Consider the following 8,737-nt stretch of genomic DNA (forward strand, 5'->3'; position numbering starts at 1 on the left):
CCGAAGGTTCTGGTAGAACAACTGGATGAGCCGCGGGTAAACTGGGTAGGCGACTGGGGTAAGAATAGTTGAAATGTTACGCCGCTCTATCTCATCCTATGCCGCCATGGTTAGGATTGGACGGGAGAAGAAAGTAGTGTCAAAGATAGACTCATGCGCCACTGAAAGGCTTGAATATCTCCTGGTAGGTCTGTCTCAGACCTAGCCGGGCTGTGTCGGTGATGGTGAAGAAGGTGGTCTATGCTCAGTCTCCTCTGCCAATGGAGAAGATGAGAATGCGGATACAGAAGAGGCGGAGCGCTCAGACTGAGCTGGAGCTGGCTCCTCACGCTCCTCAGGCTCATCTACTCGCTGTCTCACTCTGCTCTGATTTATTGCCTGTTGGCAACAGTCTTGACTCGAGCCATGGCCTGCAAAATAAAGAAAACACTTGCAATTGGAGTCAGTAACAGGTATAGCGTATGAAATATAGAATTAAAGTGCACAAATAGAAACATGTTTGTCAAGTTAAGCTAGACAACTCAGAATAAATCACATGAATCTATGCAAGTGATAATACAGCCAGGTATAGACAGTGAATGTTCAAATAGAATGAAACATGTTGAACATGATAAGTATGAAATGCATCCAATGTGAAAAACATAGGCATTGGGCATAAATTGGGTAGCATGAAACACAAAAGATGATATGCAATATAGAAAAGTTTGATCGATCATAAAAAAGATAAGATCGATCTAAATTGGATCGATCAAGACATAGATAAGATCGATTGAGCTTCAATCAATCAGAGAAGAAGTGTGATCGATCGAACTCTGCAAAAAACACGAACAGTCACAGATCTGTGACATAGACAACACGGGGGGCACCCAAGCAAGCTCGTAGGCCCCTCTACACCTCAACAAGTCAATATTGGTCACTTAAATAGGCACGGGACCCCCTAAATCGAAATCAGACAAATTATATACAAAAATATATACATATATATATACATATATATATATACACATGCTTAAAAGATCAAAAATAGCAAGAAATCAAACATGAAAGCTCAGATCTAAGCATGGCAACATCTAAATATGTAGATGAATTTGAAAATGGAAAGAAATAAGAGTGAAAGCTTACCAAAATCGAGGGAGAGGAGTGGATAAAGAGAGATGAGATGAGATCCTAGCCGAGAGAAAGTTTGGAAGCTTGGAGAACTCGCTGGAAGTTCGCCGGAGGTGGGGAAGAAGGTGGAACAGTGGTGGGAGAGAAGGAAGGGTTGCGATCAATGGTGGAATTGATCAAAATGACCCTTGGGTTATATTATTAAAAACAATCTCCGACGAGTTCGATCGATCACTTGTAAATTAGATCGACGAACTCAGATCGATCGAACTTACAAAACAACACAGTATTTTTGAAAATTTTTGAAATTTTGAAAAGTAAAACAAAATATATATTATTTTATTTTATTTTATTTATATATATATATTTTTATATTTTTAAAATTAAGAGGTGGAGAAAAATAAAATAAAATAAAATAAAAATATTTTTGAATTTGTTGTAAAATAAATTTTTGAAAAATATTTTTGGATTTTATTTTATTTTATAATTTTTTTTATTTTTATAAATAAATATATATATAAAATAAAATTCAACAAGAAGTCAAAGGTCAATAGGAACACCCTGATCGATCGAACATAGATCGATCTAACAGGTGAAAAACCCGTAGACATTCTCGAACGATCACACAGAGAGGTGATTTTCAGTGGGTTCAAAAAATTTTCTAAGTATGGAATGAAGATCGATCCAAGGAAAAACTAGATCGATCTTGGAATTTTAGATCGATCAAATATAAGGCTCACACGATACATAGAGAATTGAAATATGCAAGAAATGTACGCACGATGGGATAAAAAGATGATTGGATGCAGAGATGATGTTCGATCAATCGAACCTCTTTTGAGATCGATCGAAGAAGCACAAAATGCTTACTTCAAAAATGACAGTGCATGCATTCTTAATCAAAGTCTCTAGCAATGTGTATGCACCCAGGATATATCTAGACTTCGAAATAAATAAAAGGTAAAATAGAAATGAGGTATGAATAGGGTTGTAAACCCTCCGAAACACTAGTGTTTAACGTCTCTAGCAAGATGTTGGGCTCTTTTAGCCTGGATCAAAGATCTTGTCGTGCATCCCTTCCTTGTCGGGGTGAAAATTACTTTGAATCCCACCTAACAATTTATTCTCTAAAGAATTTGTTGGATTTGAATCAAAAGAGGTTGATGGTCCTTTGTTAAAACAATTCTTAGGCTCCCATGCCCTTTCAACACTTGTTTTTGAAACAACATTCTTAGAAATCATTTTGGAAGATGAACATTTGGAAATTTCATTTTCAAGCAAAGACTCAACTCTGTTAAATTCATTGTCTAGACACTTTTCCACAGCACATGTTTCTTCATGCTTGTCTATTAAACTCGGGGTTGGATTAAAAATGTCCAACTTCACTTTCATATGGCTAAATGAGTTTTTCATTATCCCCGTCCTACAATTTATGTTGGCATTTGCGGTTGCTAAGAAAGGACGGCCAATGATAACGGGAATTTGGCTCTTGAGATTCGGAACCGGTTCCATGTCAATGACAAGGAAATCAACCGGGAAGAAGAACTTATCAATCTTGATTAATACATCCTCAATAATACCTCGGGGCTTTTTGATGGATCAGTCGGCAAGTTACAAAACTACCGACGTCAGATTTAATTCTCCTAAGCCCAATTTAACATATACCAAGTACGGAAGAAGGTTAACACTTGCTCCTAAGTCAAGAAGAGCCCGAATAATAACATGGTCACCAATGACACAAGAAGTAGTAGGTGAACCGGGGTCCTTAAACTTTGGGAGAGTGTTGTGTTGTAAAATGGAGCTTACTTGCTTGGTCAAGACCACTTTCTTTGTTACTTGGCTTTTATTCTTCCTCTTTTGGGTGCAAAGATCTTTCAAGAATTTGGCATAAGCTAGAATTTGTTTGATTGCATCCAAAAGCAAAAGACTAATCTTCACTTGCTTAAACACTTCAATGATTTCATTCACTTTGGTCTTTTGTTTTTCAATAGAGATGGATCCTTTCAAGGCATCCGAAAATGGAGCCTTTGGCTCAAAAAAATTTTCAAAATCTTTCTTCATAACATCTTCAACACAAGAATTTTTCAAATTATTGTTCAAATCATTTTTCAAATCATTTTTCACCACTTTCTCAACAAAATGATCATGCACATGCAATGAAGGAGGAATAGAATGTGAAACGGGACGGTGTCAACTTTTGGTTGCACCGGTTCACTCTCTTCATTGGAAGCACCAATTTGATTGTAAATAATTTTCCCACTTCTCAAGGTTGTCACCGCGTTAACATGTTCAATTGTGTGACCTTCATTGGTTTCTACAACAAATTGTTGCTTTGGTGGGGCATTTTGAGGCATCTTCCCTTTCTCTCTAGCATTCAAAGTGCTAGCTATTTGCTCGACTTAGGTTTCTAGCCTAGCAATGGATTGAGAATGGGAATGAAGCAATTGAGTGTTTGCCTCTAGAGTACCCAAAGCGGTCAACACTTTTTCCTGAAAAGCAGGACTCCTAGAATTTCCTTGAGAATAAGATGATTAATTTGGAAAATGAGAGTTAGAAAATTGGTTTCCGTGTGATGATTGAAAAAAAGATCTATAACCTTGGGAACCTTGGCTTAGCATTGGAGGTGGAACATACTTTCCTTGAAAACCACCTTGGGGAAGGTTTGAGCCTTCCCCTTGGCTTTTCCAAGAGAAGTTTGGATGGTTCCTCCATCCGGCATTGTAGTGTGTGCCATAGCGATTATTCCCTTGGTTGACAAATGTGGCATTAACTTGTTCATGATTCTCACTTTATATATGTCCATGTGGACAATTGGAAGTAGAATGTAAGACACTAGAACAAGTCATGCATGTTTTATTAGATGGATGATGAGCATGATTAGGGGAGGAAGATACTTGATCCACCGAATTTTGGTTGATCAAAAATTGATCGAACCTTTGAGATAAAGACTTGACTTCGGCGGCTATGTCATTGGAATTGTCAACTTGATATAAGCCGACATTCTTCCTTCCACTTAAAATTCTACCATTTTTAGAGGACAAAGATCGATGCATGGAATTTTCACTCATACTTTCATGCAATTGCCAAACATCATTTTCAAGTTTATTAAGATAAGAACCACCCATAGATGCATCTACCATTCATTTTTTATTATCCGGCAAACTTTCAAAGTATTGGACTAATTACCACTTAGGAATGTCATGATGTGGACACTTCCTAAGCAAATCATTAAATCTTTCCCATGCCTCATGAAACAATTCCCCATCCCCTTAAGAAAATTCATGAATGGAAGTTCTCGTAGCATTGGTCTTTGATACCGGGTAGTACTTCTTCAAGAACTCTTGTTGTATTTCCGCCTTAAAAGTTATCGAAAAAGGCCTAAGATTGTTGAACCAATAATTGCTTTGTCTTTTAGGGTAAAAGAAAAAAGTTTGAGTCTCAAAACCTCTTCCGACATGTCTGTGTATTTCACGGTGGAGTATAATTCAAGAAACTTATCCACATGCTTGTAAGGTTCTTCACTTGGAAGTCCATGATAGTTAGGAAGCATTTGAATAGTTTACGGTTTAGTTTCATAGTGATGTGCTCTAAATGGGGGCAATTGAATGCAAGTGGGTGCATTATATTAATTTGGCACATAATGATCACGCAAAGCAATAGGAGGATTCACAATCGGTGGTGCTACATGAACACTTTGATGGCCTTGCATAATGGGAGGTTATTGAGCAAAAATTGGCCAAGGCATTCCCAATGGAATTTGGCCTTATTATTGTGGTGGAATGAATGGTCTTGGTATACCTAATGGGACTTGAATATTGTCATGATGCACATTAGGGTGGAGGATGCCTTGTTGGTCTATGTGACCAAGGTCCTCCACATGGTCCTCATTGATGTTTTTCATTGATAAAATGGAGTGATGAGAGCTACCCTTTCCCCTAGGATTACGAACAATGGATTCAAGATTCACATTAAGTGGGACATGAGTAGGATTTAATAATCTATGACCATGCATGCACAAACAAAACAAAAACACTCAAAAAACAAGTAGCAATCACTTCACCTCCACAAAAAATCAATCAACAAACATCCTTCACATACATGGATCCCATGCTCCCATGCTTGAACAATATGCAAGAAAAATTAAATTGCCTCCACACGGGCTCACGATCTATCTAAGAATTTAAGAACTTGCCACCACGCGGGCTAACGATTTAACTAGAGATTGAGTTAGAAAAAGCTTACAAAGGGTCCGTAAGCAACTTCAATTTAGTTTTCAAGTTTTGCTATGCCTTGCAATTTTTTAGAATTTTGCCCTTTTTATGCTTAGCTTAGCTCCTTGATTTTCCAATTCTCCTTTGCTTCACTTCCTTTCTCAATGCACCTAGCCAATGAAGAACAAACACAATAAGTAATTAAAATAAAATAAAGTAAAGACATGATTAAAAGAGTACTAATTCCTAATTGTTTCCAAAATACGGCATTGCCAATTCAACCACAGGCAACAGTGCCAAAACTTGGTGTGTCACAACGGAAGTATAAGTTAAAATGTGTTAAAGAGTAGCCAAGTTTGAATTTTTAAAGTGCCACTACTACCTCTAACTACTAATATAGCTAGAGTGCGTAGGGATCGTCCCAAGGGATTATGGGCAATGTTAATATGGAAACAAGATCGGACTAGTAGGTCGAGTGATCAAAAGGTGATTTGATTGATTAATTAAGCTGCAATGTAAATAAATTCAATACAAAGCAATTAAAGTAAGTAAAGGGTAGAGAACAAGAGAGAGGGATCTTCGGATTTAGAGGTCACCACTAAACATCATCTTTTTAGATACTTAATGTGCAATGAATGAGGGGAAATATATGTTACAACACCAATATGTGTGATTGATTGAATCAATAAGCATGGATGACTAATTAAGTATACATTGTCTAGACAACCTAATGAATAGCACAATATATCAATCACGCCATTATTCCTTCCTTTAAGCTCACAATCAAACACTTTAACAAGCTAAAGAATTATACTACTTGCATTCATAAGCATGGAACATCAAACAACAAGCATGGATTGTCCTCCTATCTAAGAAAATAAGCCAACTACATTACAACTAAACTAGGGACATGCAAATTAAACTAACTAAACTAAGGTAGAGGCACAATCCATCAAGAAATGAGTATGAACCATCAAACAAACTACAAGAGTATTCCATTAAAGCACCATGCCTTGACAATCTCTAGATTCATAGCATCAACACACATAGACATGTATCAATATCACAAAACCAAGAGATAAATACATAAACATCTATTCTAGCATACATAGACATATGAATAGAATGAAATGATCTATTGAAAGCATTAATCAACACAAATCATTTTAGAAACAAGATTCATATATAAATCAAATGTCAAGACAAGAATTATAACATAAATCCCTTCATAATATAAAACATCAATATCTAGAAGGCATGCTTAGGGCTAACTCTAACCCCAAGAAGATGTTTAGCCACTCATTGATGTAGTCATCCTACCCTCAAGGGCCATCTCCATGGTAGGATTGATCTTCTTCTCCTTGATAGAAACCCTAGATGAATGGAAGAACTCCCAAATGGTGTGTGTATCTCTCTAATCTCCAAGCTCTTTCTCATATTCTATTGTTGTATGATGATATCTATGATCCTCTTTCCCTCTCTATCACTCTATGATGTAAAATTCGCTCAAAATCCTTATATAGGTAGCTCTAATGTCACACCCAATGGTCAAGTCTTATGCACTAGGGCCCTTTCAATGATTGCACCATGAGCTATCTTTTAATGAGCTGGACTCTGTTTTATTTTGAACTTGAGGAGATTCGATCGATCGAATTCTGATGAGATTGATCAAAGAATGTTCAGATTGATCAAAGTATGGCCAGATCAGTTAAACCTTAGCAACGTTTTTTTAGAATAGGACAAGTCTAAGATATTTTTGGGGGATTTTGGGAAAAAGACAAAAGTGGTAGGTGGGGATAAGATCAAAGAAGTTTAATCGATCGAAAAGAAAGTTAAATGGATCAAAGATGGAAATTCTTGAGGATAAGGACAAGGGGTTTGATCCATCTTGGCGAGGCTAGATCGATCATTGTGAGATCGATCGAGGATTGGTCTGATCGATCGAAACTTGTTGTTTTTCACCATTTTGCTCTTTTTTGGCTTCTTTCTTCCATTTAGCTTGAGATTGCTTCTTTTATGCTCTGACTTATTTTGGGGATAAGCTCCTAAAAAGGGCAATAACATGAAATTAGTCTAAAACGGGAAAATAAGATAGATAAAGGTCCTAGAATACTCGAGCTTAAGGGGTTTAATTACACACTTTTCAGCACTCATCAGTTGCACTTCCATTTTAAGATTGCTTAGCGTGCTTAGTATGTACACTTGTATATTGATAATCTACTTTCTAGATAACCTAGTATACTTGTGTTTTGTATACTTGTCTTAAGTGCATTTCAATATTGATTGTATACTTGTGTACGTATACTTGCATATTGAATATCTTGTTGCGTGTACCGAGTGCTTCTATGTTGTTTAAATTGCATGGATGATGTGGTTTATGCTAGAAATGTTTTAAAGCAGCTTAGGATGATTCCTGAGTCTCACTTTTGATATAGACGTTAGGTCGCATGAACCCTATAAAATTGTTTCACATTAATGTGATAAACTTGTAAAAAGCTAGGTCTATGCATTCTCATCTCCTACGAGTATCTTTATGTTACTCACCCACATAGTGGAGACATTTTTCAAGTACAGGAATCAAGATTCGAGGTTCACATTATGTTTGGGATGATTTGTAGATTTGAAGTTCATAATTCATGCAAATGTTAGCATGAAATGCTATTTGTAGCTTTATATGTCAAAACTTGTATATTTTGTTCTAAATATGTAATGAACAATTAAGTGCACCATTTGGAATGTATTTGACATGTATGTAATGAGGCCATAGGCCAAGGACTTTCATTTTGTATTCTAAGTACTTTTATTTCTAAGTGATTTTATTGAAAAATAAAAAAATGGCATGTATTAACTTCACTATATTTGCATGGGTGGTGAGAAGTGGGCTTTAGCACTTCTCTTCATTTATGTATGAAGTATGGACAAGGGCCAAATGGTCCTTTGAAACCATTTGATAATTTTTTAGTTTTAGGTTTCTCTTTTAAAAGCCATTTTAGGCAAAATTTGAGGTTTAATAGGTGATATTTTTTATTTAGCGACCATTAAGGTAGTAGGCCATTGGAATGCGTGTAAATATGTATACTACATTTGTATGAATGCTCACCTTGCACAAAATATCACATTTGTATGAAATGGATGCTTGTTGGTCTCAAGTTTTCCATTTAAAGCATTTTCTTTGCATTTTGAGGTTTGGATAGGTCTTATTTTGTATCGGGCATTTTTGGGAGCCGCGGATCATTCCCACATGCTTAAAATCACTAAATACATTTGTGTGCATGATCATTTTAGCACACAACACCATTTAGGGTCAAATGAACACTTGGTGCAAAGTTGTTTATTGTTTTTCATCGTTCTTGACCTAATCTGATCTGAGGGCATCTTGGGAATTTATTTTGAAAAATAAATTCTGCTCTTGACATGGT

The 8,737-nt window shown here is 36.3% G+C and overlaps 1 pseudogene; it reads left to right on the forward strand.

Annotated features, from left to right (window-relative positions):
* The first annotated feature begins 4,302 nt into the window (after positions 1–4,302).
* Positions 4,303–4,400, forward strand: LOC132287566 (small nucleolar RNA R71; annotated as a pseudogene).
* The last annotated feature ends 4,337 nt before the right edge of the window (positions 4,401–8,737 follow it).

This window comes from Cornus florida, unplaced genomic scaffold, assembly GCF_030987335.1.
Source record: "Cornus florida cultivar Cherokee Brave unplaced genomic scaffold, ASM3098733v1 CherokeeBrave_3.0.0_Hap2_Chr11, whole genome shotgun sequence".
Taxonomy (NCBI): Eukaryota; Viridiplantae; Streptophyta; class Magnoliopsida; order Cornales; family Cornaceae; genus Cornus; species Cornus florida.